This window comes from Armigeres subalbatus, chromosome 3, assembly GCF_024139115.2.
Source record: "Armigeres subalbatus isolate Guangzhou_Male chromosome 3, GZ_Asu_2, whole genome shotgun sequence".
NCBI classification, from domain to species: domain Eukaryota; kingdom Metazoa; phylum Arthropoda; class Insecta; order Diptera; family Culicidae; genus Armigeres; species Armigeres subalbatus.
Genome location: NC_085141.1, coordinates 421,296,648 through 421,324,258, shown reverse-complemented (window position 1 = coordinate 421,324,258; position 27,611 = coordinate 421,296,648). Strand labels below are relative to the sequence as shown.

Sequence of the window (27,611 nt, the reverse complement as noted above, 5' to 3'; positions counted from 1 at the left end):
CAATGTAACCTGAGTGAGGTGCCATTGATGATTCGGATTAGGAAGGCGTATATGGAGGCACCCAGGCAGCGATGATCCGTTTGCCAGTAACCGCTGCTAACAAGGTATTGGAAGTGGGCAAACTGTCAGTTGGATGGTCGAAATGTCCATTGAAAGCCACCCAGCCAGTGAATAAACAAGCCGAGAGATGCTTCAAATGTTTGGGCTTTGGATACCGGGCAGGGGTTTGTAAAGATCCGGGCAGATCCAACAAGTGTTGAAAATGTGGGGAGACAGGTCATCTAGCGAAATACTGCACGCCAATACCGTGGTACATACTTTGCTCTTCAAAAGACGGCAATAAGCACCAGACGAGCGATCGCAGGCCTGCAGTAGTTGAGATTAATCTGAATTACTGCAAAACCGTCCAACAACTGTTAGGACAGTCAGCCACAGAAACGATGTATGAGTCGTATCAAGTTGCTTCTGATACCGGCAACTGGGTGGCTGATAGAACAGGCATGCCTGCGATACACGTTATGGATAGGTTCCCTATCCAAGAAGTGGAGGAGAGATTAGGTAAAGGCTTCGTGACGGATTTTTCATACGCAGTTGCTATGCATCATCAGGGTGGATAGTTCAGCCTGATGCTGGAGCGGTGAACCGGCAAACTGATTAAACGAAGTCTAGCAGTTATTGGAGATAATGTCAATGCCTGGGAGTGGAGAATAAGGACCTTTTTGTTGAGGCACTTCCATCGGACAGCAACATCGAGAACGTTGTTGCGGCTGCGCTGATAAGAAGGATGATAGCGGCTTGTGGCGCCGCAATATCGCGAAAACTGGATCCTAGAAACAATCGGCGTCCAGTGCCTGGTGGAACCAGAGGCTCAGTGCGCTACATGCTGCTTGCCACAGAGCCAGCATGCGAGTGCAAAGAGCAAGAATGAAGTCAGAAAGAAAGGAGCGTGAGGAGGCGTTACTGTTTTGCTTAGCAAGCTAGATTGCTACAAGGAGCTGTGTCGATAAGCTGACACGAAGAAAGCCCCCCGTTCCGTATGAAATACCAAACGTGACTCTTACGGCTGCGATCTTGGCATATCCGAATCAGTTCAGAACGTACTCCATAAGTGCCTGGACAATGGTAACTTTCCAGAAATGTGAAATATCCAGAAGCTGGTGTTACTGCTAAAACCTGGGAAGCCGCCGAGCAGGCTGGCCTCTTATAGACCTATTTGCCTGTTAGTCACAGTTGGAAAACTCCCTCAACACACTACCGAAGGGTAGGGAAGGTGAGCATGGAATATGATGCAGTTCGGATTTCGCAAAGGAGTATCCACGGTGGACGCAATTCGGACAGTACTCGAGAGTGCTGAGAAAGCGTCTAAGCAGAAGCGACGAGGAGATCGAAACTGCGCAGTGCATACAATAGACGTGAAAAAGGCTTTCAACAACACCAGCTTTAAAACCATCGCCGCAGCGGTGCCCAGAATTCAGGTTTCTGGCACCTGTGTCATATCTTGCAGAGCTATGTACTTCCACAGCAGAGTCTTGGTGTACGACATGAACGAAGGGCAATAGTCAATGTGTATTACAGCGGGCGTTCCTCAGGGTTCCATATTCGTTCACAACCTCTGGAATGTATGACGGAATACTGACACAGCGGCTGCCCTGGAAAGTGTATTTCGTGTGTTTGTCGGATGACGTGTTATTGTGATGGGCGAAGCACTCCAAAAAGTGTAGGCGTCGGTAGGCGGGATCAAGAGCTGGATGAATGGAGTTGAGCTTTAAATAGCTCACCGGAACGAGAAGCAACCGCAAGGATCCAGCGGATGGATATCGACGGAGATCACGCATTTGCATCAAAGTGGTCACTCAAGTCTGTGATAATTTGGCGAAGGAAATGAATGCTAAAGCGAGGATCTTGAAAAACGTTGGTGGTCCAAGAAACAGCATGAGGCTTCTACCGGCTAGCATCTCGTCATCGATACTGCAATATGGAGAAAAAAATGTATTCCGGCTGGTGGTCATACGAGTCGCGAGCACGTAGAGAATGATCTCATTAGGGGCAGTATGCGTTATTACTGGGATGTTACCCATCTTTATCACCTTGAAGTAAGTCATCGGTTATTATCTACGAAAAGACCGAAAGACAGTTGATATCCGCGGGGCAGCAGGAATGGTTCAAGAAAGGAACGTGGACCCATCGCTCATCGCCTCATCCTAAACCTGGCTTTGTAGACGAACAGAAAGCACAGCAAAGTAAACTTTCACCCGACGCAGTTCCTGTCGGGTCACGGATCCTTCATCTGTTCGTAAATTTTTAAATTCGTAAATTCGTAAACTCGTAAATTCATAAATTCGTAAATTCGTAAAATCGTAAATTCGTAAATTCGTAGATTCGTAAATTCGTAAATTCGTAAATTCGTAAATTCGTAAATTTGTAAATTCGTAAATTCGCCTCTTGAAAGGAGGCTTCCGAGCCTCTTGAAAGGAGGCTTCCGAGCCTCTTGAAAGGAGGCTTCCGAGCCTCTTGAAAGGAGGCTTCCGGGCCTCTTGAAAGGAGGCTTCCGGGCCTCTTGAAAGGAGGCTTCCGGGCCTCTTGAAAGGAGGCTTCCGGGCCTCTTGAAAGGAGGCTTCCGGGCCTCTTGAAAGGAGGCTTCCGGGCCTCTTGAAAGGAGGCTTCCGGGCCTCTTGAAAGGAGGCTTCCGGGCCTCTTGAAAGGAGGCCTGGCCTCTTGAAAGGAGGCTTCGGGCCTCTTGAAAGGAGGCTTCCGGGCTTCTTGAAAGGAGGCTAGGAACCACTTCGAAAGAGGTTTCCGAGGTTCTTAAAAGTAGGCTTCCCAGCATCTTGAAAAAAGGTTTCCGAAGGCTTCCGAGCCTGTTGAAATAAGGCTTTTAGGCCTCTAGTAACGAGGCTTCCAGGCTTCTTAAAAGGGAACTTTTTGGCCTCTTGGAAGGAGTCCTCCTTCAAGTCCTCCGATCCTGTTGAAAGGAGTCCTCCGAGCTCCTTAGGAGGAGGCTTTAGCTTTAGCGAGCTCCTTAGGAGGAGGCTCCTTAGAAGGAGGCTTTCAAGAAGTATAGAAAGATGCTTTTTATCTTCTTATAACGAAGCATCTGTGCTTTCTAGAAAGAAAAATCCTTCATGTCTCTCAAATGGATGCTGCCGAACGTGTAGACTCTAAATTTTAGTTCAGAACCATATTCGTAACATATGATTCAACATTTTGATTCGATCAGGTAGATTGCATAGAACATTTTTTAAATTTGTTTGTTCGTTGTTCTGTCTTTTTTGTCCCACAGCCCTTCATCCACTGTGCTGGTTGTGCAGGACAGGATTCAATAGTCTTTGAGTTACTGATCGCCTGATCGTTATTTCGTTATTTCGTTAATTTGTCAATTCCAGAATTCGGCAACTTGTTAAAGGGTAATTCTTTGATTCGTTAATTCGTTAATTCGTTAACTCGTTAATTCGTTGGTTCGATAATTCGTTAATTCGTTAATTCATTAATTCGTTAATTCGTTAATTCGTTAATTCGTTAATTCATTAATTCGTAGAATATTTCGTTTATTCGGTTATTTGTTAGTAAGTTAAATCGTTAATTCGATGATTTGTTATTTAATTAGTTTGTAATTCGTTAATTTTTTAGTTCGTCAATTCGTTAATTCGTTATATCGTTTTTTAAAATTTTTTAATTCATTGGTTCGTTAATTTATTAACTCGTCCTCCTTCAAGTCCTCCGATCCTGTTGAAAGGAGTCCTCCGAGCTCCTTAGGAGCTTGATGTTAATTTGTTAATTTGTTAATTCTTTGATTCATTAATTCGATAACTTGTTAGCTCATGAATTCGTTCATCTCTTTATTCGTTAATTCATTAGTTCATTAATTCCTTAGTTCGCAATTGGCTCAGTTGTTAATTAGATAATTCCTTAATTCATTAATTCTTGAATTCGTTGATTCGCTAACTCGATGATTCATTAAATCATTAATTCGTTGAATCGTAGAGTGGTCAATTTGTAAATCTTCAATTAGTTGATTCGTTAATTTGTTAATTCTTTAGTTCGTTGTTTTGGTAATTCGTTAATTTGTCAATTGAATAATTTGTTATTTCGTTAATTCTTTAATTTATTAATTTATTAATTCCTAAATTCTTCAAATCGTTGATTGGTTAATTAATTAATTCGTTGATTTGTTAATTTGTTAACTCGTTCAGTTCTAATTTAATGATTCATTAATTCGATTATTCTTTAATTCGTTGAATTGTCAATTTCTTTAATACGTAACGAACAATTCGTTAATTCTTTAGTTCTTTAAGGTCACTCCTGACGGAATCCAATTTTCAAAGTACTCGCGTTTTCAAGGGCACACCATTCGATACGGAAGCAACGCACAACTGTCATTTTTATTTTTTCAGCTTTGCTGCGTCGCAGCATGCATGAAAAAATGAAAATGACAGTTGTGCGTTGCTTCCGTATCGAATGGTGTGCCCTTGAAAACGCGAGTACTTTGAAAATTGGATTCCGTCAGGAGTGACCTTAATTCGTTGATTCAATATTTCGTTAATTCGGTTATTCGTTAGTTAGTTAAATTGTTAATTCGTTAACTCACTGATTTGTTATTTAATTAGTTTGTAATTCGTTAGACCGCTAATTTTTTAGTTCGTCAATTCGTTAATTTGTTATATCGTTAAATCGATAATTCGGTTATTTTTTAACTCATCGATTCGTTAATTCATTAACTCGTTAAATCGTTGATTTGTTAATTCGTTATTTCGTTGAATCATTAAATCGTTCAATTGTTAATTTGTTAATTTGTTAATTCAATAATTCGTTAACTTGTTAGCTTATGAATTCGTTAATCTGTTTATTCATTAATTCATTAGCTCGTCAATTCCTTAGTTCGCAATTCGCTCAGTTGTTAATTAGATACTTCTCTAATTCATTAATTCTTGAATTCGTTGATACCCTAATTTGATGATTCATTAATTCATTGACTCGTTAAATCGTAGAGTGGTTAATTCGTCAATTTATCAATTCGGAAATTAGTTGATTCGTTAATTTTTTAATTCTTTTATTCGTTGTTTCATTGATTTGGTAATTCGTCAATTCGTCGATTCAATAATTTGTTAATTCGTTAATTCTTTATTCTATCAATTTATTAATTCCTTAATTCTTTGAATCTTTGATTGATTAAGTCATTAGTTCGTCAATTTGTTAATTCGTTAATTCGTTTATTTATCTTTAATTCGTTGGTGCGGTAAATCTTTAATTCATTCTTTTGTTAGCTCGTTAAATTGTTGTTGCGTTAATTTGTTAGTTTGTTAATTTGTTAATTCGTTTGTTTCTAAATCTGGTAATTCATTAACATATTAATTCGTTATTTTATTATTTTGTTGAATCGTCAATTCTAACTTAATTTGTAAATTCATTAATTCATTATTTCGTTTATTCATAAATTCGTTAAAGCATTAATTTATCAATTCATGGATTCGTTTGTTAGTAATTTATTAACTTGTTAATCTTTTAATTTGGGGTCTGCAATTAGCCTTAGACGTATGGTTCCCAATCCGGAGATGGCGAGCTCGATTCTCGGTCCAGTCTAGGATGTTTGGGAAACGACCTCGACCTATGGAAATTCGTGTATTTATTAAATCGTTAACTTGTCTATTCGTTAATTCAAACAATTTTGAACATTATCCGATTTTTTCGCAACAAAGTTATTTAAAAATCCCTATTGGATCGATCGTTTATTATGTTTCTCGTTACATTTGATTGGTGGATCAATCGGGCACTTCACACATGTGTTAGCAAAACTGTAATATTAAGAATATGTTGCTAATTCGTTACAGAAGCTTTTAAACGGTAACTCACGCGAACTTCCCATCCATTGATGAACGCACATTTCGCACCGCTCTATGACCAACAACGGGCCTCAAGCTCAACTATTTGCGTTCTACATATCTCCCTGTGCGGTCAAAGCCACTCCCATGATCATCGCTCGCCAGAATCTGTTTTGTTTTGGCAGCCTCATTCTAACCATGCGTGATCGCCAACTGGTTCTCGAAGCACCGACCAAAAACGCTCGCGTATCAATTTCGGGCCATTGAACTCTTGGCTTGTTGTCTATTTCGTCGTTTCTATCGTCTCGATGGATATTTGGTGGCGGTGACAGAGGTGCGATGCGTGCATGGCTGATTTGATGACCAATTTACCGTTAGACCGATGAGTAATGGATCGAGGTATTAAATCGTTGAAATTTTCCGATCGCAAAAAAATTGTATCCTACATAAACTTTACTTTTTATATTCGAAAGTGTGATATCTTTTGCTATGGCGTCACAGCTGTTACTATTCCGTTCGGAGTTCCTAATTCGATTATATCACAACACACAACATACCGATGTCTTGTAGTGAGGTGCAAGCGGAACCTCGGAACCGCTCACAATGCGCTCAGTAATTGAATTATTGTGCTACATACGCTTCACAGCTTTCAGTGGCACACTGGGATATAAATCTGTTCTCATTGGTCACCTTGAATATGCACCCAACGCATTGATGGCTTCATTCAAATAAATAAAAGCGATCATTAGATTGTTATTTGGTAATTAGGTAAAATGAATTATGATTTAGCTTAACTTATCATAAATTAAATATAATTCCCGTATTTTTGAAAGTTTTGAACCGCTTTCATTATTATATTAAAGTAATCAATGCTCAATCTAAAAACATAAATTATCAGTTACAGACCTCAATAAAATGTTGAAAAGAAAAAGTGTAGGTTAAATTACTCCAAATGAACAACTGATCTAGAAAAAAAATCCCAACTTATCAAGATCAACTTGAAAATGCGTTGCTCTACCAAAGTCAGTTTTCGAGGGGGTAAAGAGAAATTGTCCTACGAATGCAGGCATCGGCCATAGTTTGCACCGCCAATCTGATATACTACCGAAGAAGCGCTTTTAAAGCTGTTTTCCTTTTAGTGCCTCAAAATAAACAGCTAAAATAAAATTTATACCGCTTTGGACTTTTGTAGCGGTGGTTCGGCCGGCATGATTTGTTTTATTTTGAGAACCGGGCTGTTATTATTATTATCGCACTGTTTTGCTTCAACCTTGATTTTCGGTTCCCCACTTACCGCGGTCCGGCCACTTCTTTCCACCCGACGGCGAAAGCATCATTGAGTGGGTTCCTCGATTTTCCGGTTTGCCAGCAGTAACAAACCGCACTCGGTTAGAAAGGTGTATTTTTCGATTGGGGAGATCGTTATCGGAATTTGTGTTGCCTTTGCTTTTCCCTTAGTTTTTGGATGTGGTGAAATTAGTTCCCTTCTGGTGATTTTAAAACAAGGGGAGAACACATTTTCCTAATTGTTTCACTTTGCTGATGACGGCGATAGTGATAATGATGAACGTCAGATATTTTCACGGCTTACCTGTGGAAGAAGAAATGTAGGGATCATAAGTCAATTTATTCTAATGTTGAGATTTTAGATAAAAATGAAGAAAAAAATGTTTGGATATTAGAAGACATTGGTGACACAAAAATATGTTATATTCATTATAATGCTATTTATTTAATTGGATATTAATATGGATGGGAACGAAAATAATTATGAATAAATTATTCGTAACATTTTTATCGCACGAACTCATCAATCATTGTATGAAGATTCAGCCATGTTAATGGTTAAGCATTCACCAGGAGTCTTGAACATGCGTTCGAAAACTGTTTCAATAACCGTGGGGTCTCACCTATTCAGTATTCCACTGACGGTGCGTTTATAAAACCCAAAAAAAAATAACAAACTAAGTGAGAACAACTGACAAAAAAATGAAATACAAAGTGTGACCGTTCACATAAATATGCGAAGCATCGTTTCCCATATCAAGTTCCCATACAGCCGCAGCTCGCGCGTTCGCATTCCGCGGGTCCGCACTTCTGCGCTTATTTTTTCCCACTCATCATTTATTCACCTTTCTCCGTGATCCCTCGAGAGACCTCTGAAACCGGATTGCAGACGAAATAATTGCCCCTCTATGTTAATTTATTTTGATTTGATTGAGTTCAAACTCTATAATTTAGCCGTCATTATCCACCCCGAACGAGCAAGTTTCGTCTTTCGATGGGTACAAATAAAAAAAACTGCAACCCTTTTCCTATCGCAAATGAACCAAATCAGGTGCAAGAGATCACCGTCATCGGCCAAGACTTCCTCATTCTGATGGCCACCAAGCTATCGTCGACCCAGCAAGCAAATCAAACACCGACAATATGATGGATAAATTACCCGGCGACAACCCGGCACAGACCCGCGGAGACCCACTAAATCATCCATTCAGGCGACGACGATGATGCGCGATTATGAGGAACACCTTTCCAGCATAATCATCACATGGTTGCTGACTGAACTTGCTAATACCCGTCACCCATATGTATAGAGTAGGTGGCGATGGTGGCCGGTCGTAGAAGAAGTACCGTTTCTGGTCTGAATTGGCTCTCTTGTGCGACTACACGATGAATTAGCATTTTATAGGTTTTCTATCGGATAGGAGGCAAAAAAAACGGAGGATCGTCACCTCCGTCGACAAGTGACTGCGATGCATGACTTTCATCTGATGGGTTTCCTTCGGTCAGGTGGATGAGGAGGTGCTTCGCAAATGGGGCATATGCATAGCACGGCATGCATGCACGTCTTCATGGGAACTTGGAAGGGCGGACAGTTAATCAAAACTTTCGTCACTTTGATTTCTTTGAATTAGTTTTTGTTTTCGTATGATGGGTGCGGGCGTGAGAATCTTTCGCGTTACCAAACAGATACGCAAGTAGTCTGTCTTATTTTTTTCAATCACCCACTGGTTCGGGAAGTGAAAGGTGGAAAAGTGGCTGTTGGGAAATTGTTCCATTTTCCATGTTACCTACGCACTTGTTGTGATCTGCTAGTATTTAACTAAATTTATTTAAGATGACCATACGAATAAAAGTGAAATTTTGGTTTGAGAAATGCATTAATGATTAAAATATCTTCACTATGAAGTACTAAGAAGCACCTCGCTGTGTGTGGTGAAATTAACTATCAATAAAGTATTAGGATTAAGTAACCCAATGAACTCGTTCCACTTTATCACATTGCATGGTGCCCAAACCTGTACTGCAAACTACAGAGCAATAGATTGCGGAATGATTTAGTACTTCTTTTCAGAAAATCGAATGTCGAAAAATCCTTCACAGTAGATGTAGCAATGTGCTCGTTGAAACTCATTTTGGTATCCATCCTTAATCTTTAAATCCTTAATCGTAGTAACCCGTTCTACGATCTGCGGTACGAATCGTGCCCAAATCGCATTGCAGAACAAAGCAGTCTACACTGATCCCACATATATGGGTCACTTTGTAACAATAGTTGGTCACTCCATTCCAGGTCAAATGTAAATGACTCATATTAGTGCGTGACCCATGATTGTGGAGTCAGTGTATACGACATAAAATCGCACTGAAAGTTTTAAGATCAATGACGTAGAAAGACAAGGGATGCGCTGCCGCAGATTGATTTTCATTAAACCATGCTTCGTCTCTACAATTATTGGGACACAAAGCATACAGAAACTAAGGAAAGACAGTTCAGTAAGAATAAAAAAATATGGCAATACAGTTACTCTGTCACTGAGCAGATGAAAGTTAAAATGTCGAGAATTTCTTGAACACATGAAGCATGTTGTTGATGAACTGACGGAATAAAGTTGGGTCTGACAATGTAAAACTTGACGATTCTTCTTGACGTTCTTGACGACTGTTAGTGACCCACCGTCGCTTGTGACCCATATCACCGTAGAGGGTCCGCGACGTTAGGCATAAGTACGTTAGGCATAAAGACGTTAGGCATAAGTACGTTAGGCATAATGGACGTTAGGCATAACGGACGTTAGGCATAATGTACGTTAGGCATAATGGACGTTTGGCATAATTCTGCCTTCTTTATGTCATAGGCTGTTCTTTGGGTCATTTTATGCCTAACGTCCATTATGCCTAACGTACATTATGCCTAACGTCCGTTATGCCTAACGTCCATTATGCCTAACGTACTTATGCCTAACGTCTTTATGCCTAACGTACTTATGCCTAACGGGGTATACCCCACCGTAGATGAAAGTTGTTTGTGTTATTGCTACGGTTGAAACGGTATAAATTAGTGTTTGAGGACAACTGCTAATTCGCAATACTATCGAGTGCGCTTCTAATCGTGTTTCTACCCAGTACGCAGATAATTCTGCTTTGTGCGAAAGCAAAGTGAAGCTATTAGTGCGCGTTTGATATGCTTTCTGCTCTGCAGCAGATAGTTCAAGGGACCCTCTATCGCTTTGCTTTGAGGAGTCCAAAAATTAATAAACTAGTGCGCGTTTAAACGTCTTTCTGGCCAGCACGCAGATAGTTTATGGGACCCTGTTTTATTCTGCGTTTTGCGGTATGAAATTAAACCAATTAGTGCGCACTTGATCTTCTTTCTGCTCAGCGCGGAGATAGTTCGTGGGACCCGGTTTTGCTCTGCTTTGTACGGGAGGAAAGCGTATCAATTAGTGCGCGTTTGATCGTGTTTCTGTGCTCCCCTTCAGGCGGTCAAAAAGTAAATCAATAGTTCACAGGATCCGTTTTTGGATCTCATTTGTGCGAAAGGAAAGCAAATTAATCAGTGCAACTGATTGTCTTTCTGTTCACGCGATCCTGTTTGGTTCTGCTTTGTACGGTCGAAAAAAATGCGTCTGCTGGTGTTTCTGGACAAGTGGAAATTTGTTCGATAATGAAAAGTTTCCTCTTTACCGAGCGGGAATCGATCCCAGACTCCATAGCACATGGTACTAGAGAAGTCATACAGACTGTCGTTCAATATTATAGCAAGTTGTAAGGCTCGTGATCTCAGCAGACTATTGGTATCATTATTACCTTCATCACATTTTCGCAAACTGAAAATGTTTGAAGGAATAGAGGAAAGAATCGAACATTTTCTATTAAAGGATCATCGTTTGATAAAATCAACTAGACGAGCCAGCCTTGGGCTAAAAGTCTCGCTAATAAAGACGAAAAAAAAATTTTTAGACAAACTTCATCCTATTCAAATTCTCATTTAGATCTTTTTTATCAAATTACTTAACAGCCATCTGGTTTTAAGAGATATGCTTTTTCTTAATAAAATGAATTCAGTTGACAATAATTTGAACAACGGACAAATTGTAAAAAATAAACGCATTTCCATGGAAATTGAAGTTGCTCCGGCACTGGTCAAATAAATAATTCAGGAACCAGACGAGAGAAACACGGATTTTTAAACCTAAACACTGAACATAGAACGGGGAAGGGTCATTTGGCCGAAAACCATTCGGCCGAAAGCCATTTGGCCGAATGCCACTAGGCCGAAAGTTGTTTGGCCGAATATACCATTAGGCCGAAAGGGTCGTTTGGCCAAAAGGGTCATTTGGCCGAAAGGGTCGTTTGGCCGGAAGGGTCGTTTGGCCGAAAGGGTCGTTTGGCCGGAAGGGTCATCAGGCCGAAAGTGTCGTTTGACCGAAAGGGTCATTTGGCCAAAAGGGTCATTTGGCCGAGAGGGTAATTTGGCCGAAAGGGTCGTTTGGCTGAAAAGGAGGCCAAAAGACTTTCCGAAGAGTTTCCCAAGGAAATTCCGAAGAATTTCCCAAGGAAATTTGGCCGTCATTTGGCCGAAAGGGTCATTTTACTGAAACGGTCGTTTGACCGAAGGGGTCATTTGGCCGAAAGGGTCATTAGGCCGAAAGGGTCGTTTGGCCGAAAGGGTCATTAGACCTTCCGAAGAGTTTCCCAAGGAAATTCCGAAGAATTTCCCCAGGAAATTTGGCCGAAAGGATCATTTGACCGAAAGGGCCGTTTGGCTAAAAGGGTCGTTTGGCCGGAAGGGTCGTTTGGCCGAAAGGGTCGTTTGACCAAAAAGGTCATTAGGCCGAAAGGGTCATTAGGCCGAAAGGGTCGTTTAGCCGAAAGGGTTATTTGGCCGAAAGGGTCATTAGGCCGAAAGGGTCATTTGACCGAGCGGGTCATTTGGCCGAAAGGGTCTTTTGGCCGACCCTGTGAGGCCAAAAGACCTTTTGAAAAGTTTCCCAAGGAAATTCCGAAGAATTTCCAAGGAAACTCCGAAAATTTCCAAAGGAAATTCCGAAGAATTTCCATGAAATTCTTCAGAATTTCATGAAATTCAAAACAATTTCGAAGCATTTCCTAAGAAAATTCCGAATAATTTCCCACGGAAACTCCGAAGAATCTTCCGATGAAATTCTGAAGAATTTCCCAAGGAAATTCCAAATAATTTCCAAAGGAATTTCCGAAAAATTTCCCACAGAAATTCCAAAGAATTTTTCACGGAAATTCCGAAGAATTGCCCACGGAAATTCCGAAGAATTTCATGGAAATTCCGAACAATTTCAATGGAAATTCCGAACAATTTTCCATGGAAAGTTCAAAGCATTTCCCAAGAAAATTCCAAATAATTTCCAAGGAAATTCCGAAGAATTCCTTAAGGAAATTCGAAGAATTCAAGGAAATTGATTTCGAAATTCCGAAGAATTTCAAGGAAATTCGAAGAATTTCCAAGGAAATTCAAGAATTTCCCAAGGAAATTCCAAAGAATTTCCCAAGAAATTCCAAAGAATTTCCAAGGAAATTCAAAGAATTTCCCAGGAAATTCCAAAGAATTTCCCGTGGAAATTCCAAAGAATTTCCCGTGGAAATTCCAAAGAATTTCCCCACGAAATTCCAAAGAATTTCCCCACGAAATTCCAAAGAATTTCCCCAGGAAATTCCAAAGATTTTCCCCAGGAAATTCCAAAGAATTTCCCAAGGAAATTCCAAAGAATTTCCCAAGGAAATTCCAAAGAATTTCCCAAGGAAATTCCAAAGAATTTCCCAAGGAAATTCCAAAGAATTTCCCAAGGAAATTCCAAAGAATTTCCCATGGAAATTCCAAAGAATTTCCCAAGGAAATTCCAAAGAATTTCCCAAGGAAATTCCAAAGAATTTCCCAAGGAAATTCCAAAGAATTTCCCAAGGAAATTCAAAGAATTTCCCAATGAAATTCCAAAGAATTTCCCAATGAAATTCCTAAGAATTTTTCGACGAAATTGCTAAGAATTTCCCAACGAAATTCCTAAGAATTTCAAGGAAATGCCAAAGAATTTTCCAAGGAAATTCCGAAGGATTTCCCAAGGAAATTCTGAAGGATTTCCTCTCGGAAATTCCGAAGTATTTCCCAAGGAAACTCCCAAGGATTTTCCAAGAAAATTCCGAAAAATTTCCCGAAATTCTGAAGAATTTCAAAGAAATTCGAATAGTTTCCCAAGGAAATTCAGAAGAATTTCTCAGAAATTTCTAAGAATTTCCCAAGGAAATTCCAAAGAATTTCAGGAAATTTCGAAGAATTTCCCAAGGAAATTCCGAAGAATTTCCCAAGGAAATTCCGAAGAATTTCCCAAGGAAATTCTGAAGAATTTCAAGGAAATTCCAAGAATTTCCCCAAGAAATTCCGAAGAATTTCAAGGAAATTCCGAAGAATTTCCCAAGGAAATTCCGAAGAATTTCCAAGGAAATTCGAAGAATTTCAAGGAAATTCGAAGAATTTCAAGGAAATTCAGAATTTCAAGGAAATTCAGAATTTCCGATATTCCGAACAATTTCCCATGGAAATTCCGAACAATTTCCCATGGTCCGAACAATTGCCCATGGAAATTCCGAACAATTTCATATGGAAATTTCGAACAATTTCCTATGGAAATTCTGAATAATTTCCCATGGAAATTCTGAATAATTTCCCATGGAAATTCCGAAGAATTTAAGGAAATTCCGAAGAATTTCCCAAGGAAATTCGAAAATTTCAAGGAAATTCGGAGAATTTCCGAAGGAAATTCCAAAGAATTTCAAGGAAATTCCAAAGAATTTCCCAAGGAAATTCCAAAGAATTTCCCAAGGAAATTTCAAAGAATTTCCCAAGGAAATACAAAAGAATTTTCCAGGAAATTCCAAGGAATTTCCCTAGGAAATTCCAAAGAATTTCCCTAGGAAATTCAAAGAATTTCCCTAGGAAATTCCAAAAATTTTCCAAGGAAATTCAAAGAATTTCCCATGAAATTTCAAAGAATTCCCGAGGAAATTCCAAAGAATTTTTCAAGGAAATTCCAAAGAATTTCCCAAGGAAATTCCAAAGAATTTCCCAAGGAAATTCCAAAGAATTTCCCGATGAAATTCCAAAGAATTTCCCGAGGAAATTTCAAAGAATTTCCGAATGAAATTCAATGAATTTCGCAATGAAATTCCTAAGAATTTTCCAAGGAAATTCCAAAAATTTTCCAAGAAAATTCCAAAGAATTTTCCAAAGAAATTCAAAGTATTTCCCAAGGAAATTCCGAAGAATTTCCCAAGAAAATTCCGAAGAATTTCCTAAGGAAATTCGAATAATTTCCCAAGGAAATTCTGAAGAATTTCCCAAAGAAATTCGAATAGTTTCAAGGAAATTCAGAAGAATTTCTCAGGAAAATTTCTAAGAATTTCCCAAGGAAATTCCAAAGAATTTTATAAGGAAATTCGAAGAATTTCCCAAGGAAATTCGAAAAATTTCCCAAGGAAATTCGAAGAATTTCGCCAAGGAAATTCTGAAGAATTTCCCCAGGAAATTCCAAATAATTTTCCAAGAAAATTCCAAAGAATTTCCCAAGAAAATTCCGAAGAATTTCCAAGAAAATTCCGAAGAATTTCCCAAGCAAACTCCAAAGAATTTTCGAGGAAATTCCAAAGAATTTTAGAGAAAATTCCGAAGAATTTACCGAGGAAATACCGAAGAAAATCCCGGGAAAATTCCGAAAAATTTCCCGAGGAAAATCCGAAGAATTTCAAGGAAATTCAAAGAATTTCCCAAGGAAATTCCAAAGAATTTCCCAGGAAATTCCAAAGAATTTCAGGAAATTCAAAGAATTTCCCAGGAAATTCCAAAATTTCCCAGGAAATTCCAAAAGAATTTCCAAAGAAATTCAAGGTTTTTTCAAAAATTCTGAAGAATTTCCCGAGAAAACTCCGAAGAATTTCCCGAGGAAGTTCCAGAGAATTTCCCTAGGAAATTCCGAAAAATTTCTCAAGGAAATTCAGAAAAATTTCCCGGCGAAATTCGAAAATTTCGAGGAAATTCCAAAAAATTTCCTGAGGAAATAACGAAGAACTTCCCTAGAAATTCCGAACAATTTCGAGGAAATTCCGAAGAATTTCCGAGGAAATTCCGAAAATTTTCCGAGAAAATTCCAAGAATTTCCCGAGGAAATTCCGAAGAATTTCCCAAGGAGATTCCGAAGAATTTCCCAAGGAATCTCGAAGAATTTCCAGGAAATTCCGAAGGATTTCCCAAGAAAATTCCGAAGAATTTCCCAAGTAAATTCCGAAGAATTTCCCAAGTAAATTCCGAAGAATTTCCCAAGAAAATTCGAAGAATTCTCAAGCAAATTCCGAAGAATTTCCCAAGCAAATTCAAAAGAATTTCCCGCAAACAATTTCCAAGAATTTCCGCAAACATTTTCCAAGAATTTCCCGAAAAAGTCCGAAGAACTTTTCGAGGAAATTCAAAAATTTCCGAAGAAATTTTCAGAGAAAGTTTCGAAGAATTTTTCAAGGAACTTCGAAGAATTTCACAAGAAAATTCGAAGCTTTTGCCAAGAAAATTCGAAGAAATTCCCAAGAAAATTCGAATAATTTCCCACGTAAATTCCGAAAAATTTCCCACAGAAATTTCGAAAAATTTCCAAGAATATCCAAAGAACTTTCGAGAAATAACATTAAAGGAATTAAAATCGAAGTTGGAGGGCCAAGCCGGCCCTGGTAATTTCTTAATTTTTTTTGGAAAAGTCCTAATTTAACATGAGACGTTTCGTACTCAGTTCGAAGAACTATTGTCGGTTTCCCTGTGGAAAAGATGCACATTTTCAATTGAATTCAAAAATAGGCCTACCCAATACCTTAGCCCCAAAGGGGTACTCCCAAAGAATGCGCCAACCGCACCCCTCTCATCCTCAACAAATCCATTCAGTCACTCCAGCTAGTGCGCCGCAGCAGTCGTCTTCATGTTGACCGTCGAAGCGTGAGAAATTGCCGTCCACCGCCGCACACAAAGTGACGTGACGAGCAGCGAACAACGAGACGACGAAACACTCACTCGTGATGGATACACGACGGGCTGGTGGTCCCTTAGTGTTGGTGCTGGAAGACCGAGAAGAGCAAACGCGCGCGTCACCTAGATTCGATTTGCATAGAAATTTCAAGTATTTCAAACCTGATCGCGACTCGATTGACTAATCGTACCTATCCGCCGCTAGAAACTGTCTACTTTAGTCGTTTTGTTCCTTTATGCTGGGTCTGCGCTCGCGCGGGCATTCAAAACGTGATCACGGCCGGTGAAGTAGTGAAAATAGTTGGGAGTTGGAAACTGAGGAGAGCTCAGGAATGCTTGACCGAGCCGCAATCCACTGCGACGTTTGCACTGACTGGGCGATACAATCATTTATTTACCGCTTGGTGGTTAAGGTCCGATGGAACAGGTCCTCCTAATTGGCTTGTTAGGCATTCAAACAAGTTGCACTAATTCCGAAATCTCGAGTGCTTCGCAATCTTAGCAAATCATGACATTTATTAACTCGTTCGATGGGTTAGGGTTCTACTTCGTGTCCAAACCTTTACCAATCAATAGTTTGAGCACTGATCATGGCAGGGGGCATTATTTTGAAGGCCATTCTTAATACTCCAATCACATTCAGTGCCTACCTAATCGTTCGGAACTCCACGCAAAGATCTCGTTGGAGTTCCTTTCACATAGAATGCTAAACATCTCGTCTTCGTCGTCGGTGCACTAACAATGGGTGAATGGGCCGCCTCAAATCGTGTTGTTACGACGACGACGACGATGATGCATCATCATAACCCAGACCTCCGCCACAGCACTATTAAAGGCTAACCAAAACAAAAGTCAAGACGCAGACATGGTACACAGCGCGCAAAATCCCTCAAGGCAGTCCAAGCAGCAACAGTCGACTCTACTCTGTTGTAGAGCTCCGGTTGAACCCTGGGAGCGAAGAAGCGCTGATGAATGTTAGCAAAATGATTCAATTAATAAAGCATAATAGAATAAATTATACTCCTTCGCCACTTCAGCCATTGTTGCCGTTGTTATTGTTGGTGTTGTTGCACAGTGACCCAATGTAAACATCGTGTCTTCGCGAATGGCATGGGAAAAGTGCAGGAACCGCAAAATTTGCGAGTTCGTCGCTTGATTTCCGTCAGAGGGTGTGAATCTCTAAAATTTGGAATTATGATTTTTAGAACACATTTTCACACGATACCTAAAACTGAAAAAGGCACTATGCATGTGAAAAGCACATACGCTTCTAAACTTGATACTAATAATGACATTTAACAAAAGGGAATCAATTGATCAGAGACTTGTATAACATTTTGAACTAAAAAATATAATCGCGAACAATTCACATTTGGAATGGAAAGCTAAACAACCGTCGAAGTTTCAAGCTTTATTTATGATACTCCAGTTCTGGTTAACAAAAATAAACGTTGCTTCTCTACGTGATACTGTTCTCTAAAGCATTTAGTATTTGTTGCCTCGTCTAACTGTAAGTTCAGCGCCCCCATTCCAGAGCAGTTCTGCAAACCAATCGACCACCATCAGCCCTCCCCATCAATCCGCCACTCGATGACAAACTACTGGAAAATGCCGTTCAATTTGTGCGCTACCGCCTTTACCCCGTTCAATTTCAACCACCCCCCGCTACCGGGCTACCGATCGATCGTTTGTCATTGCAGTTGGTATTTATGCTCCGATCGATGTCTGCTACGCGCGCTGTAGACTTCGAATACCTGTTAAATACTTTGTAATGGAACGCTTTTTTCCTTCTTGACTGGCTGACTGCATACCTGACTGGCTCCCACTATGGCTGATTCAGATCGATTTCTCTCAGAGTCTCAGAGTAGGAAAAACACGTCAATCGTAGCCGTCGTCGTCCTCGTTCTCCAGAGTCACCGATTCGGTTCGGTATCGATCGTGAGTTTGCATAAATTAAACAGTCATGGCATATGGCGGAATCTATCGATCTGTTTAGATTTCAGCAGCAGTGGAAAAGTAAATCCTCCCGTGTTAGCAGTTCGCCGATCCTAAAGCAAGCAGTGCAATGGGAAGTGGCACGCGGGTGACAGCAAAACTTGTTGATATTTCGACTAATCGATATATGGGCGGGCGGTAAATCGGCCACCAGACTGACAGAAAATGATCGCGAAGGCACATGCATATTCATTATCGCACGAATTTGTACCATAACGGTCATAATTCAGATCATAGTTTTTTGAAATATTGCACGTTCCAGTGGATTGTAGATTTGGCAAATCCCGTTCTAATTCTTGTATTGAAGAGGCAGTTACATTACAGCTTACATTTGACATAATTTGATTGAAATAACCACATTCCAAAAAGGTTCCTAAAATGAATTTGACTTTGATCCCCATCAGCTTGTACCGGATCCAAACACATTGTTTGCGAAACACTGATGATGACAAATTCATGGAAGCCAAAAGCTAACCTACGGGCTTCATTGCAGAGCGCCGGTAGGTCAAACCTATATCTGTTATATGTTAGCTGGTCACATAAATCAAACACATTTTTTGTGGACAGCCAAAATCGGTGTGTTCGGTTGTTGAATGTCATTTTCCGTGTTCGACGGGAAAGGTTAGTTGCACCGGGACCGGCATGCCAGGTGGCTAAGCAATGTTGGTCAAATTTATGGTGTGCAAATGTCATTCGCAAGTCAATGTTAGTTTTGGTGCCGAAAGGTTAGACCATGATTTGTTCGCGGTAATCCGATTAACATTGAGCGTAGGCAGCATAGATGAGCGAAAATAAGTAAAACCGTTGTTTCCAAACGAACCGTCAGAAGTATTATCATATGAACATGGCGTAACGATGCGATTCAAATGTTAGGAATGTCCTTATTCGACCATCTAGGGTTACTGTGACAATAATGGATCTCAAAGCTGCTATATTTCTTCAATCAAAAACAAAAGTATGAAAAGTCGACGAATTTGTGTTTTTGTAAAGCTATTTTTCAGCAGTGAACACGCGTGCCAGCAAGGAGAATCAACAAAACTTGTGCTTCATATATTTATTTTGAGATAAGCTGAGTCCGTGACCGTGAAATGAAAAATGGAACTGTTCCCCTATGGTGTTCACTATCTTCATGAGGGAGATGTTGCTTCTACGGTATTAAAAGAGAAATGTGTCAATGTTTTTATGTCATGTTTGTTTGTTTCATTGGTGCGAGGCCATCGGCGAGACAGAGGGTTAGTAGGTTAAACATCGTCTCCAATAGTGCGCTGCAAATGCAACTGCACCTGCATTTGGCTACATTCCTCGCGACTGGTTCCCTATTGGAAGGTGTATGCAAATGTAACTGCGCCCCAAAAGCCGTAGCAATGCATAATGTCATGAGGTGTGTAGGTTGCACAGACTTTCGTTTGTGAGACAAAATTCTTCCAGCGTGCTAGAAAATGGCTTGTTCACATCCGACGACGACGGTACGTTTCGAAAAATTCATCATGCACCGTCATGTTAAGGCAGGTTGGAATATGGTTAGTGCATCACCATATTTCTCAAATTATTATTGCCTACGATCCATCGTCGCGGTATGTTGTCGCTTCTTCTCGATGGTGTGCGCTTGCAGTTGACTTTCATCCGACCGGACGAGAAATACTGTTCCCCTAACCGGGGCCCGACGTGATCCCCCACGTGCGAGCCTATGGTGGTAGGAACACCCGTCACGGCCGACAGCCCAAGGTGCGTTACGCGCCGGTATGCTTCATAGACTCATCATCATCGTCGGACGTGCCCATGCAGTTTTTTTTAGATAGGGGAAAGGAGTGAAAGGGACACGCCAGGTAAGGTACCTGCACCCTGGGCGATGGCAACAAGACAAACCTACTCCGCCAATGATGGGTTGGTTGCTGGTGGCCGCATTCGCACAGATACCGGTTGTCTAGCCACGAGCGAGCATAGTGCGCTGAGCCTTCATTCAATATAGGGTCGGATCGTCGGTGCGCACATTTCTAAGCTGCCCCGGTAGAGAGTGAGAGAAAACCGATTTCTTTAACGATATTGCGCTGGCAATTATGAAACAGACATAGGTCGACTGACTGATCGTTGCTTGGTCGATCGTGTAGACTTTGCGACGGCTTGGAATTGTCTTCGAGAGGTCATTGCATGGGAAAAGGGCTATGCAGGATCCAATTTGTCTATCTCGGTAGTAATTGGTGGCAGGAAACGGAGAGCTAAGCAGCGGTAATGGAATTTTGATTGTTATAAATATCCATCGCCATCTCATGCGGAGAAAAGACTGATCTTCGAATAGCTTGGGACAAATTTTATTTGACAGTAGATTCAGCAAACGGCAATGATTCCTACCATACGCGTATTATAAAAGACTATAACATATGTACATTAGAAAGATAAAAAAAATCACACTCTTATAAGATAAGTATTTTTATTTGATCAACTTGCAGGTTTGTTGCATACATTACCGTGGGGACCGAAATCCGTCCACCTCATTAATTTGATTAATTTATAAATGATTTATCTTATCCTGTTTATATGCTTGACAGTAAGATTTTTGATCATTAAAATGGTAAGTAGGCTATGAAATTAAAATAACAAAAATCAAAAACAAATCGCTCACCAGCAAACGCGAAGTTTCGGGTGCCATTTGTTCGCGTGTTACCCTTGATTGCACCAAAAGTATCTATGTTTAAATTGCAAATCGCAACAAATAAAGTAAGATCAGCGGAATAAAAACCAAATGTATCGCTTCTCGAGGTGCGTATTGAACATTTTGCAGTAGTAGATCTGGTTTAATTTGAGTATTTAGACAAAAAAAAAGCTTTACGGATTTTGATCCTATGATTCAAAATCCGTCCATGGTGGACGGATTTAGATTAGAAGGTGTTGATTTAATTCGTATTTTATCATGTTTTTCGTAGTTTTCGAAGCGGAAATGCGGAATACTTCGAAAGTAGAGACCCTCGTGCATCTGTGTGGACGACAAAAGTTTTATTTGCATTCGATTCTTATTTTCTAAAGACTTTTCCGTATACTGAAGTGCTTAAGTGTATGGATTTCTGTGCCCCACGGTATTACTTTTTTCTGTATGGAAATATTTGTTTACAAAATTGATTACGTTGGCCGAAATGGTTGGTAGGCCAAAAACGGTTTGGCCGAAAGGGAGATACGGCCGGTTCGACCAAAATGGTATTTGGCCGAAAAAGTCATTTGACCGTATAGGTCCGTTAGACGAAACAGTCGTTTCGCAGAAAAGGCCATTCAATCGAAAATGTCGTTTAGTCGACAAAGTAGTTTGGCCTAAATGGTCGTTTTTCCGAAAGGGACGTCTAGCCGATGATGTGACTTAACCGAATAGGTCATGCGACCGAAACTGTTATTTGGCTGATCATGACATATGGCTGAAAATGTCCCCAAGTAAAAAATAAGCACTCCAATTCGCCAAATCGTCATATAAGGCCAACATTCGGCTATTCAAAAACTTAAGTCCCCCATATAAGCATTGAAGTAGCAGTATATGGTCGGTTTGGCGAATTTGAGTGCTTATTGGTTACTTGGGTCGCTATCAAGTGTGGAATGACTTATGATAATGGAGAAGTGAGAAGTAAGAAATAAGAAGTAAGCAGTGAGAAATACTTTAAAGTACTACTTCTTAATTCTCACTTTTCAAGTGAGAATAAGAGGTGAGAAATAACAAGTGGGAAGATGAAAATGAAAAAGGAGAAGCTGAACGTTGCACTTCTAACCTCTGACTTCTTATTTCTTTTTTCTCACTACGTGTTTCTTACTCCACAGTGAGAAGTGAGCAATAAGAAAATGAATCGTCTAACTTCTAACTTTTCGCATCTTATTTCTTACTTTTCATTTTTCACTACTTACTTCGCACTTTTCACTTTTCACAGTGAAAAGTGAGATATCTCACTTCTCACTTCCTATTTCTCGCCTCTCGCTTCTTATTCTTCACTTGTCATTTCTCACTTCTCAGCAATTATCATTCATCACTCCATGCTTTTCACATTCACTGTTGTTCGGCCAAAAGATCCATTCAGCCAGAGCCAGCCAGGCTAGTGGGGGCCCGGGGCTAAACAATTTCGAGGGCCCCTGAATGTACCCAAAAATGGGGTTAGTCAGCCATGAGAACGAATAGAAAAGGCATGCCTCATATGAATGTGTTAGTTTTGGATGAAGTTTGACTAATTTTTTTTTTTGCTAAATGGCACAAATAACTAAATGAGTTGAAAACTGACTGTGAGCGTGTTTTGGGACGTCATGATCTCAGAGAATGTACGTTGGGCACCAGCAATTTAAGATTTTTAATACAATCATCTACCTCCTGGATTGAAGCTGGATTGGATGAAACATTCCCAAGGCAAGCTTCTGTACTTTAAAAACTCTTTATGCGAATTTATGCAGTCCAATGCTTTATCCGTTTGGAAGACCGAGAGCTAGAGGGACTTCAGCTAAAAAGAGGAAGGCTAAGCGGTTTAAGGTTTAACCTAAAGTGCTCCAAATATATAAAATTGTAACATAAAAAATAGCTTAAGCACTAAACACTAAGGAAGCAGACGTGATCTCTTTTGAGATCCTCTTATAGTGACAGTGCTTAGGAGGAAATAAACATTAAACAACTTATACATTAAGCCTAAAATTATTTAAAAAAATACTAATGTAACAAACATGCTGGTAGACATAAGCAGAAAAACTTATTGGGACCGAATTCGAGCAGACTACCCATGAGGTGGCTTTCTAGCCGAATGTCGGATGTAGCTGAAATCGTTAGTTGTGGAACTAGGAACTTTGTCGCACTGCTGCCCGGAGAATCTAATACTGCATGCTTAAGCAGAAACTAGGGACCTCAACCGGCTTTTTCAATACTGCCTAGCTAAATTACTTTCCAAAACTTCCGGAACTGAGGGTGGTGTAATCAGAATCTGAAACCATTTGAAGTTGTGCTGAAAGTATGTCACTGATGCTTCGGAATAATTCATTATTCTTCATCATATATGAAGTACTACACAGTGTTGAAAACTTCGCAAACCTCACACGCAGGACCTCAACTGGGGGAAGCTCTAGTATGCCCGGTACGCAATCTTCAATCAATCAATGATTTTCTGATGCTATTCAGGTCGCTCCAAGGGGCAGTGATAACACCGGAGAAGCGTTGTTTTTGACTCTATATTGGTTTTCCCAGTCTTGACTGACACGACCCTATTAGTCACGCCAGCCAGTACATTGGATTGAAGCTGTTAGAGACAGATATGTTGTGGTCAGTAACCCTTGTCCCTTGTTCCCTTGTTCCCGTAACACGGTAGATCACTTTGACGTAGTGTGTTGCGGTGTAAGATCTACCAAACAGAGCCCTAGCTTAATCCATTTTCTAGCTAGGGCAATGAGTTGTGGTAATTAAGGATTCATCGTATTTAGTCCCCGCTACCAACAGCAGTCTCAGAAATAAAACATAATTAATGTTACCTTGCAGACAGTTGAAAGACTCGAATTCCTCTTGTTTGAGGCTAAACTGTATGCAGCGGAAACAACTTTTCAAGCAATTAGTTAAAAAACCTCGGTACCCGTCCCTAGGCTGAACTGATTGCTGGAAAAATCGAGTTAGGGGTTTAAATACGTACTAACTCTTCTCGAACTGGTGAACAATGGTAGTGAGAGGAACACACGGAAGTTCTTTTTACTGAACAAATTCTCTTGCTTGAAATGGTCTTGTAGACAGAGCTAAATCCCGGGTTTGTAGCTTTACTGGTGATACTCTAGAAGCAAGACAAGGATGTGGCTAGGGCTCCGATGCATGGCCAAAAACAGTATTAATGTTATGTTTTCTCAAGACAGGATTGATTTCCTATTGATAAGGGGCGCGCCTTCAATGGGATTGCTCTCTGTGAAGGGTCTAAATAGCGGGACCTTGTCATGGTGCTCTTGAGAAAACAAAACAACAACTGTATCGAAACCGATACTGCATTGCTTATCAATAGTAATGGAGTAATTCGACATGCACTTAAACACTAAGGATACGGGTAACGCTACAATAGATCTAATAACTGGTCGCAGTGGCACACCCGAACAGGAAAAAAAAACCCTTGTCCCTATGCTGGACAGTGATCCATCTGTACACCGGTGTTCGTAGCCGTCGAACTCCGTATGCAGCCGCTCTGCTTCCGAGTTGTCCCTTCTCCTGAAACGCCTGAGGCAGTAGTTGTTGATTTTAGTATTGGCTTATCCCTTGACAATGGATTCCGGTCACTGGAGGGAGACCAGTACTCTTAAATAAGGAGATGACTTGTTTGCCAGATGAAGTATCCGCAAACGTGGCGGCTTTGCAGCAAATGGCTTCCTTAGGTTATCAGAGTTCAAACAGTCCGTACAGGTTTTAAAGAAGAAGGAAACAAGAAAAAAATATAAAACTTTTCTGACAAGTTTACTAAAAATCTGTGAAAACTCTTAGGAAGATTTTTCCAATCCAAAATTTCGAAATTTTACAAGAAAGTTGGAAGTTTTTAATATTTTCTGTTTTTTAATAACATAAAAACGTATTGTTAGAAAAATAAGCAAGTTTGTACCATTTTGACTCAAATCCCGAACAGACTCATATTCCGAACACTTGTCACATAAAATATTATCTGAAACATTTCGTTATTATTGCATAATTAAACGAATTTTCTCAGCGAGCGCACAGATCAAGTACATTATAATTGTCTATCAATGATATATCTTTGGATTTTAGCATTTTAGTGTATTTAAGATGATGTTCGGAATTTGAATCAAAGTGTTCGAACAGTTTTCACTGTCTGTCTGACTGACAAAATAAAATCATTCAGTATTGATAGTTACAGTCAACAAATACATGTATGCATCCAAATTTTGTTGATATTTGGCTAACCTATCACAAAATTTAAAAGAAAATAAACGACTAATGGGCCAAAACGCACGCAGACGTATCAATTGTGTTTGACCCATAAGCCTCCCGGAATGCAAAACAAATTTGGATACGGATACAACGCACAACTTTCATTTTTCATCGCAGCATGCGTGAAATAATAAAAAGGAAAGTTGTGTATTGCTTCCGTTTTGAATGGGGTACCCTTGAAGATGCGTGTGAAATTTGCTTTGGATTCCACAAGGCTTGCCCTTAAATGGGAATAAAATACTATAATGCAATGCCAAACTGCCAGTTACATTTAGAAAAGTACAATGTTTTACCACGTTCTACAATCTTTTTACATATATTTCTCAAGAGAACAGTCTTACAATCAACATGAATCATAATTGTACCGTCAGGAGCTTTGCGCAAAACCTAAACATCAATGTTTATTGCCATAAAAAAGCGTTTCAGCACATGAATTTCAAGTTTCGAAAATAATCGAAAAATAAGTCGCACCCTAATTGTCCAATTTAGCATTACCCTTATTCGATAAACATTTGTTTTATTATCCCCCAAACGTTTCGGAGCAATAACGGCCTCTGGTAAACACCGTTATGTCTTAAGTGAACCGGGGATACCAAAAGGGTAATATCACCCATCGGAGAGTCTTCCAAGTCACACAGGATATCAAATGTACATACTATTCAGGATCTATCTACATACAAGACCCCAAACATTACAATACCACCAGCCCTAGTATGCTGATAGGTCTGGAACGGACATCGTTTGGTCGCACTTTGAAAAGTCAATAAGGAAAACCTCATAAACCTATAGCCGTGAATACGCACTTATGTTGGATAGTCTTTTGAAGCTTTTGAAACGGAATGTTTTACAAAAGATGACAACGTTCAGATCATTCTATGAAGCGAAAGAAGGTGTTTGCAAGAAATGTTTGAAAATTGGCAGAAGAAGAGCCAAGCTTACATCGATGTCCAGAATGGTCTTCAACCGTATTTCCTGTTGGCAACATCAGCAAACTGGAAGGCACGTAGCCGCCGCTACGTATAATATTTCCCTAAAATCTCTTTTAACCTTCTGTCTATGCTCAAAAAACTTACGTTGTATGTGTTCTTGGGTCATATTGACCCCAAAATGAAATAGCTATACCATTTTTATTGTTTGGCCAATTTTGGATTATTTGGACAGTTTCAAAATATAATTTAACCATCTTTCAGGACGTTACCTAAGATTAATCATAGGTAGGCGGTTACCTCGCGTGGAGGGTTTTAGTAAACAAGGGTACAAACACAGTGATTTTTCATAAAAATATATTAAGCTCTTTTAGTGGAATGTATTAAACCGTCTAAGACGAATTAAGTACTGTCCATTTAATTCCACTAGTTAATTTTCGTAATCTTTGCAGATACGTATTTCCACCACACCTGTGTGGTCGTCTTCGATGTCTTGTACTTGACTCGAGTAAAGTACAAGACACGGATGTCGACCACACAGTTGTGGTCGAAATACGTATCTGCAAAGATAACGAAAATTACTAGTGATTTTCATGATTATTTTACTTATATCCGAAAATCCTTCCCATTTTGAACTGCAACTTTAAAAAAAAAGGCTATGCAGGAAGGCATGTGCTTTGGCATGAGGGTTGATAAGTTTAGAACTTGACCGCCAGGTGGTGGTATATTTGAATTCATTATTTTAGACTACTCAAGATATTCCGATATATAGAATTCTCCTCAGTGTAAATATTCTTATCGCACAAATTAAAAAATGAGAAGAAGTGCTCATTATATTGAGCACCGCTTTGTAGTGCTAGACATCCTGAACAATGTTGCTGAATACAACTCTGGTCTTACACCTATGAGGGATCTCAAGCTAAAGCAATATTTCATATATGCAAGAATATTGCAAGTACACTAGCGCCGCCTATTTGTAAATTTCCTTATTATTTATTCCGTCAAATGACAGTCTATTGCCACCAGACGAACTTTGTTACAGACGTCATCTTTACAAATTTCAAAATTGTGCGATAAGAATATTTACAATGAGGAAAATTCCATATATCGGAGTTACTTGAGTAGTGTAAAATAATGAATTCAAATATACCGCCACCTAGCGACCAAGCGCTAAACTAATCAATGCCTCATGTCAAAGCAGACGCCTTTCTGCATAACCTTTTGAAAAGGTGCAGTTCAAAATGGTTAGGATTTTTAGATATAATAAAATAAGCATGAGAAATCACTGTTTTTGTACCATTTTTTACGAAAACCCTTCCCCGCGATATACCCGCCCACCTATAGTCAATCTTTGGTAACGACCTGAAAAATGATTAAATTATATTTCGAAATAGCACAAAAAATCCAAAATTGGCCAAACATTAAAACATTAAAATATATTATAGCAATTTCAATTTGGGGTCAATTTGACCCCAGAGCACAGACAACGTAAGTTTTTGAAAAAGGACACTGTAGCGCATATTTTCAAGATTTTTCAAGCGATTTTGCACATAGGAGACAGATCTCAGCGAGTTTTACCAAACTACCAAAAATTAGGAGAATCGGTTGAAAACTAAAAAATGGCAGCCACTCAAAATGTC

General features: G+C 39.7%; 1 protein-coding gene across 3 annotated transcripts in view; it reads right to left on the bottom strand.

Moving 5' to 3' along the window:
• LOC134227344 (cyclic AMP response element-binding protein A) overlaps nt 1–27,611 on the bottom strand; it is a 299,421-nt gene that overhangs the window by 190,126 nt on the left and 81,684 nt on the right. Inside the window, exon 1 of one of the 3 annotated variants that reach the window (XM_062708753.1) lies at nt 7,111–7,246. The exons of the other annotated variants lie outside the window; for them this stretch is intronic. The gene's annotated coding sequence lies outside the window, so the exon portion shown is untranslated. Of the gene's footprint in view, nt 1–7,110; nt 7,247–27,611 lie in introns of those variants that run through there. 3 annotated transcript variants of the gene reach the window in all.